We start from the raw sequence: 7,237 nt of genomic DNA, 5'->3' as shown, positions 1-7,237 counted from the left end.
CACAATTTTTCAATGTAAAAATGATACAAAATATGGTTTTATCGGGTATGGTCTGGGTCTGGTTCATGTAGTTTTTATTGGGTCCAGGTATGGTTTTTCTTATAGTGGTTTCGAATTGACTCAGGTCCGAACCCGATACCATACCCAAAACCTAGGTCTAAGTCTGGTACCAACTCAGTCCAAACCAAATCTGACCTGTTGACACCCCTAGCAATAAGGCATGGTTAGGTGATCGGCCGAGTATTGTACGAAGTACTCGGGCCACACAAAACTAGAGGTGGCAGACGGGCCTGAACCGGCACATGGTCCGCCGGTTCAGGCCCATTAATAGGTCGATTCATGAACCAGACCATTTGAGACAGGCCAGTTCATTGAATCAAACCGTTTGTGAGAAGGCCAAACCGCACCAGCCCAATGAAACCGGCACGGTTGGGCCCCGGGCTTAGGCGGGCCGGTTCACGGGTTGAACCTGCAAACCAGCATAATTGAAAAAAAAATCAGAAAAATTGAAAAATATCCAAAAAATTGAAACAATTCAGAAAAATTTATAGAATTATCAAATTTTCATTTTTCCCCAAATACCTTTACAATATAGTTGTTGGGAGGGTTAGAAATATCTTTTGGGTGTTTTAAGCTCATTTGACCAAAAAACCCTTCAAAGTAGCCATTTATAGCTTCTGGGAGCGGGTTTTTTGATAAAAAAAAACGAAACTAACCATTTTATAACCTTACTGGACGGGTTGTTAGACGAGTTGCGGCGGGTTAGCGGGTTGATCCGGTCCGGTTCATGAGTTAAACGGGTCCGGATTGTAATGGGTTTTCGGGTCCGGGTGAAACCAGCATGGCCCACTACACGGTTCACGGGTTGGGCCCAGACCATTACTGTAGCTCTTGGGTCGTGCCGGTCTGGGTTCCAACGGTCCGGTTCCTGTCCGGTTAACAGGTCAAAACGGCCCATTAGCCACCTCTACACAAAACACATAAAATCGGTGCTCCTGTAGCCATTTTTTGTATGTTTTGTGTGGGCCGAGTACTTTGCTCGATCACCGGATGTGCTACGGTACGCAAGAGATTCTATTACCGATCACATAATATGGCATATTATGAGATTCATTCTGTGTTGATCCTACAAGTCCAACCAACGGCTAGGATTAGTCTACGCATTTTCACCTGAATGTGGACTATCTCCCGCCATTAGATGCGTCAGATTGGAAGTTTAAGATCTAACATGGGATCCTAGGGCATCATATGCCATAGGATAAGATCCTTTGTCATGTCCATTAAAACTCAATGGAAAACTCTTGGTTAACAGGAAGAAACCATCACTGATTGGTAACACCTTTCCTGGGCCCACCAAGTCAAGAAATGAAAACGTTCCTTCGTTGCCAATCCACTAACTATCATTCCATATCTCTTATGCTATTCCATATCTTGTTTGGACTCCATCCAAGTGCTCAAACTAAGTTTGAGGTTTTAGAAAGCTTGAGCGTGTGCATACCAATGCTGTTGGTATCGGTGTGTATCGGCCTGAATCTCGGCCGATACATATTGCATCGCCAGATAATCGATACGATACTGATGTGAATCGAACTATTTAATTTTAATAAATGTAAAAATTAGCTTAAAATTAAATTTTAAATATTTTTTTAATGAATTTAACACGTGATTGACACGTAATATTTTTTAATTGTTTTTTGGCCAATTCAGAACGATTCACTTGAGGATCGATTTCGGCCAATTCATTTGAATTGTTGGCCTAACGATACAGGATACAGGTCCGATTCCGATACTGACATCATTGGTGCAGACAATTGAATTGCGTTAAAACGTCTTTTTGGAACAAGATTTGATGCTTTCTTGAAAACGTGGGAAATCACACATACCATCTCTCTCTCTCTCTCTCTCTCTCTCTCTCTCTCTCTCTCTCTCTCTCTCTCTCTCTCTCTCTCTCAACTTGAGACAATGCTTCAACTGATGAGATCCCTTCCGGTGCTACTAGTGTAATTTATGGCATTTGCCTCTCATCCACCCTTCACGCCTTCAACCATACCTCTCCTTTAAAAGCCCTTCATTTCCTATGCACATTTGATCCCTCTACACCTTCATGCTACTGCTGCTGCTCTCTCTCTCTCTCTCTCTCTCTCTCTCTCTCTCTCTCTCTCTCTCTCTCTCTCTCTCTCTCTCTCTCCTTATTGCTTCTCTTGCAAATTTTCTACCAGTGTTAAGTATCCACAAGTTGGCACCATGGCTTGTATTTTGAGCTTCTCACCATACCACATCAAGCCCTCCATGAATCCCACAATGACACCCCACCTCAATCTCAGGTCCTCAAGTTCCTACTGCCACAACCAACTCCCTGGAACCTCAAAATTAACATCCTTTTCAAGGATCCATGCAACACTGTTGCAGCAGAAAGAGTGGGGGCAGCTCATAGTTGAAGCCGAGCACCAACATGTCAGCAAGGAACCACAGACGACGACAACCGACACACAAAGACTATCAGATACATGGAGAGAAGTCCATGGCCAGAGAAACTGGGAAGGCCTCTTAGACCCACTGCACCCTCACCTCCGCGCCGAGATCATCCGCTACGGTGAGTTTGCTCAGGCCTGCTATGATGCCTTTGATTACGACACCTACTCCAAGCACTGTGGTGCCTGCAAATATGATGCACAGAGTTTCTTCCAAAGTCTAGAGATGCACCACAGAGGCTATGAGGTGAGCAGGTACCTCTATGCCACTTACAACAAGAACCTTGAGGCACTCTTCAAGATGTCAAACATCCAAAAGGCATGGAGTGCACACTCAAACTGGATAGGCTACATTGCCACATGCACAGATGAAGAAGAAGTAAGAAGGCTGGGCAGAAGGGACATCCTTATTGCATGGAGAGGCACTGTAACACAACTAGAATGGATGGAAGATCTCATGAACATGCAAAACACCAACAGGTTTCACCAGAGACCAAAACATCAAGATCCACTCCGGGTTTCTTGATCTGTATGTGCAGAAAGCCACTCATCTCTGCAACTTCTGCGAGTTCTCGGCGCGCGAACAGGTTCTAGCAGAGGTTAAGCGTCTGCTAGAGAAGTATGGCAATGAGGAGATTGAGACCAGCATAACAATCACCGGACACAGTCTTGGTGCAGCCCTGGCTGTGATAAGTGCATATGACATAGCTGAGATGAAGGCCAACGTTATGGGAGATGGAAGAAGAATACCAATCACTGTTTTTTCATTCTCCGGGCCTAAAGTAGGGAACCCGAGATTCAAGGAGAGGTGTCAGGAGCTAGGATTGAAGGTTTTGAGGGTCATCAATGTGCATGATAAGGTCCCCATAGTGCCGTGGAGTTTTAACCATGTGGGGGTTGAGCTTGCTCTGGACCACACGGTATCCCCATTCCTCAAGGCCACCTATGACTTGCGGTGCCACCATAACTTGGAAGCACTGCTGCACCTTGTCGATGGGCACCACGGCGAGGACAATAAGAGGTTTCATTTGGTGAACAGGAGAGACATTGCGCTTGTTAACAAGTGCTGTGACTTCTTGAAGGAAGAGTACTCCATTCCTCCTTGCTGGAGACAGGAGCAGAACAAAGGGTTGGTGAGGAATGTTGAGGGAAGGTGGGTTATGCCTAATAAGCAAAGGTTCCATGCTGCTCACCCTGAGGACACTGCCCTCTACCTGCAGCAGGTTCCGGAAATGGCTAATTTGCCTGTTGAAGTTTCACAAACTGCTTGAATCAGAATGCTTGTTAGAAGTATTGCTTGTGGAAGTGTTTACCTTCTTAATGAAAATACTTATGTTCTTTGAATTAATGTTCTTTGAATCAAGTGCTTGATGGCACAACCTTCACATGCACAAATACATAAATTCGGTTCCACTCATCTCCATCGTCATATCCCTCAAATCTTATCTTATTGATGCAAGTTGTTTCGATCAAATATGACCTTACAGATGGTTCCAGCGTGGTCGATTTAATAGGGATCAACCCTTGAATCGTATTTATTCCACATTATATATATATATATATATATATATATATATATATATATATATATATATATATATATATATATATATATATATATATATATATATATATATAATTACAAAATTTTGTGTTTTTTTAGCAGTTGATTTTGTAATTGCCAAAAAATCCTGCACACAAGTCGGACATTAGTATGGTGTAGATCACATCTATAGAGTCCTATTTAATCCAAACAACTTGTATTGATAAAATCCCAACGAAGGGTATGATGATAGGTATGACTTTGAGAATAAGTAGAACCCAATTGTGTGTGCGGGCGCAGACACACATCGATTAATCCAATTATAAGCCCTTGAAATTAATGGTAGCAGCGTTCAATTGACTGAAATAACCAAAGCACCCTTAAAAGCAACAGCACCTTTGAAAATATATAATTACCTTTTTAAGTAAAAATTATTTTTGCTTTAAATTAAAATTACTAAAATATTATTTGTTGCCTTTTTTTAAGTTCAAATTATAACTTAAATAAGTATATATTTTTATAAGTTCCATCCTTTTAGAGTGTTTTGTTCATTTCAACTAATTGAAAACTGCTAATATTTTATCTGTATGATTTAACGTTAGACTCTCTCTCTCTCGCTATATATAGAGAGAGACTCTCTCTCTCTGTATATATATAAAAGAGAGAGAGAGTAATGTGCTCGCCGTTAAGCCCTTTCAAAATTTGTAGTTTTTGGTATTCTTTCTCATATCTAACACCATAGATGTGATCTATAAGTTTTGTTTAGTGAGAACCGGCTTTTGGATCACTGTAATCTGACCTGTATATAGGTTTATTCCGGTGATCCAAAATCAATGGCTACGAAGGCATCAATTTTTCCTAACTCATAAAAATATATTTTTTCATAAAAAAAAAAACATGATCCAAGAGTCGATTCCCACTAAATCGAGCATGCTAAACACATCTAACGGTTCAAATCTATCATAAACAAAGATCTTGTTGTGACTCCAATTTTTATGAGATACAAAAGCACAAGCTTTGAACCTCACCGAGGACATGACATTGGATAGAAATGATTGGAGGAGAAGGATTCATGTGGAGGACCCAGAATGATTTTCCTTTTGGTTCACATCGCCGACCCCAATTGTTTGGGATGAAGGCATTGTTGTTGTTGTTGTTGTTGTTGTTGACAAAAGCACAAGCTTCTCAGGGTCACTTCTGCAACTGAATAACTTGCACCAAAAATCTTCTATACATAGTAGCGGAGCCAAGAATTTAAACTAGGGTAGACACAAATGCACTGTGACAAAAACATTATTGATTATTCATGGATTCATGCATTGGGCTCTGATTGGGAGAAGTCATTTGGAGGGATTTGCAAGGAGTTGAAAAAGGTATAAATACTGGATTTCAATTGAAATGGTTTTCAAGGGAGACTACTTCTACTGTTTGGAAACACTAGTAAATCCTTGAAGGATTCAGGCTTTTAACTCCTAACTCCTTAGCATGTTTGGAGAGCAATTTAATGTAAAATGGGATTTGATTAGAGTTTCATCAGATTTAATGCATAGAACATTTTATTTTTAATTAAAATGTACGAGGTTTTATTGAAGCATTCTCCTTCAATAAAAAAATAAAATGCCCAAAAAATTATTACTAAATGCATAAATGCAATTAAAAGTTGAATTGAAATTTTAATTAAATCCATTGAAATATCAAAATTAAGCATCCTAAAATAATCAACCAAAAAATAAAAATATAGTAGAAGTTAATGAAAGACTACCAATGGTGTGTGAGACCACCTATTTAAACCAGAGATAAAACTCATCAAGGTGTTGGAAAAAAAAAGTCAAAATATCATGATAATACACAATATTTTTGGTAGTTAAAAATAATGATATTCTAAAAAATATTGCTACATTTCACTTGTAATACCTTCACTTGCACAATCACGTTTAGCTATATAGGGCTAATATGAACAATTAAAAAAGCAAAGTGCAAAACGTGACAAGCAGTTATTCAATTTTACACAAACCAACAAATCATTCCCCCACCGGACTCCACCTTATTCAGGGAGCTAAAATTGAGGTTTTACTGGATTTGGGTTTGGCAGATTCTTAGCCGAACTTCATCTCTCCCTTCATTTTCTTCTCCCATACATCCTCCAAATTTTCTTAGAGTGGTCCAACTCCGATAACTGTCTCCGACACCATCTCATTTCGTCTCCTCCGACACCCTCCTTTCAAACAAAGCCTTATAGTAATTGAAAAGAAAATATAAAAAAAAAAAACTAAACTATGACTAAACATTTATGTTATTTTACAAAAAACCACATCAAAACCTTAAAACATCATTTATGTATATTCTATTTAAAAAAAATGACCTAAACTTCTAAGAATATACATTAGATGTTATCAATTTTAATGTGACTCCTCCAATAGATATTGTTGTATTCTTGTTCTAAATTTTATGAAAACAATATTATTTGTGGTAATGGCATCAAACGGGGTCTATGACAAAAGAAACTAACTTGATATACTTCAAAAAAAACAAAAGTTAATATCAATGTAACTCAAGAATAGTAAGAAGTAAAAAAAAAGAAAATAACTATAACCAAGCATGGAAATGACAGGCACAGGACCCCTTTCATATGAATGAATAATAGAAAAAGCAAAAGTTATAAAAAGTTTCAATTGTTTACATCTGCCTGTGCAGAAAAAAGCCAATAGTCCTTGTTGCCACTGCTGCCTTAGCCTTATCTTCATAATTGTGGTGGTGGCGGTGTAGTGTGGTAGTGGTTGTTCCTCTTCTATATCATGGGGTAGAAGCTGCATTGAAGCGAACACAAAGGCTAATTGCATTGGGATAGGACTGTGCGCATAGGCCCAAGCTCTATAGGAAATTTAGTAGCAGTGTTATTCTTTGACCAAAGAGTATAGAAGCGATTTTCATGTAGTTTTGCTTTTCTTTAGGAATGAAGGAAGAATTTGAGGATTCTCTTCTCTAAAAAAAAAAATCTCTCAAAAAAAAGAACTTGAGGAACGTCTCTCTCTCTCTCTCTCTCACACACACACACACACATATATATATATATATATATATGTGTGTGTGTGTATATATATATGAGAGAGACGTTCCTCAAGTTCTTTTTTTTTGAGAGAAATTTTTTTTTCTCACACACACACACACATATTGTTGTATTCTTGTTCTAAATTTTATGAAAAGAACTTGAGGAACGTCTCTA

General features: G+C 38.8%; 1 pseudogene across 1 annotated transcript; it reads left to right on the top strand.

Annotated features, from left to right (window-relative positions):
- The first annotated feature begins 2,244 nt into the window (after nt 1–2,244).
- Nucleotides 2,245–3,811, top strand: LOC149836995 (phospholipase A1-Igamma3, chloroplastic pseudogene; annotated as a pseudogene). Its single transcript, XR_016432230.1, has one exon. The product of XR_016432230.1 is annotated as a phospholipase A1-Igamma3, chloroplastic pseudogene (transcript).
- Nucleotides 3,812–7,237: the final 3,426 nt, after the last annotated feature.

The sequence above is a fragment of the Nuphar pumila genome, chromosome 5, assembly GCF_984573655.1.
Source record: "Nuphar pumila chromosome 5, dmNupPumi1.hap1.1, whole genome shotgun sequence".
NCBI lineage: Eukaryota > Viridiplantae > Streptophyta > Magnoliopsida > Nymphaeales > Nymphaeaceae > Nuphar > Nuphar pumila.
Note: the sequence above shows the minus strand (reverse complement) of the source record. Positions and strands in the feature narration are given on the sequence as shown.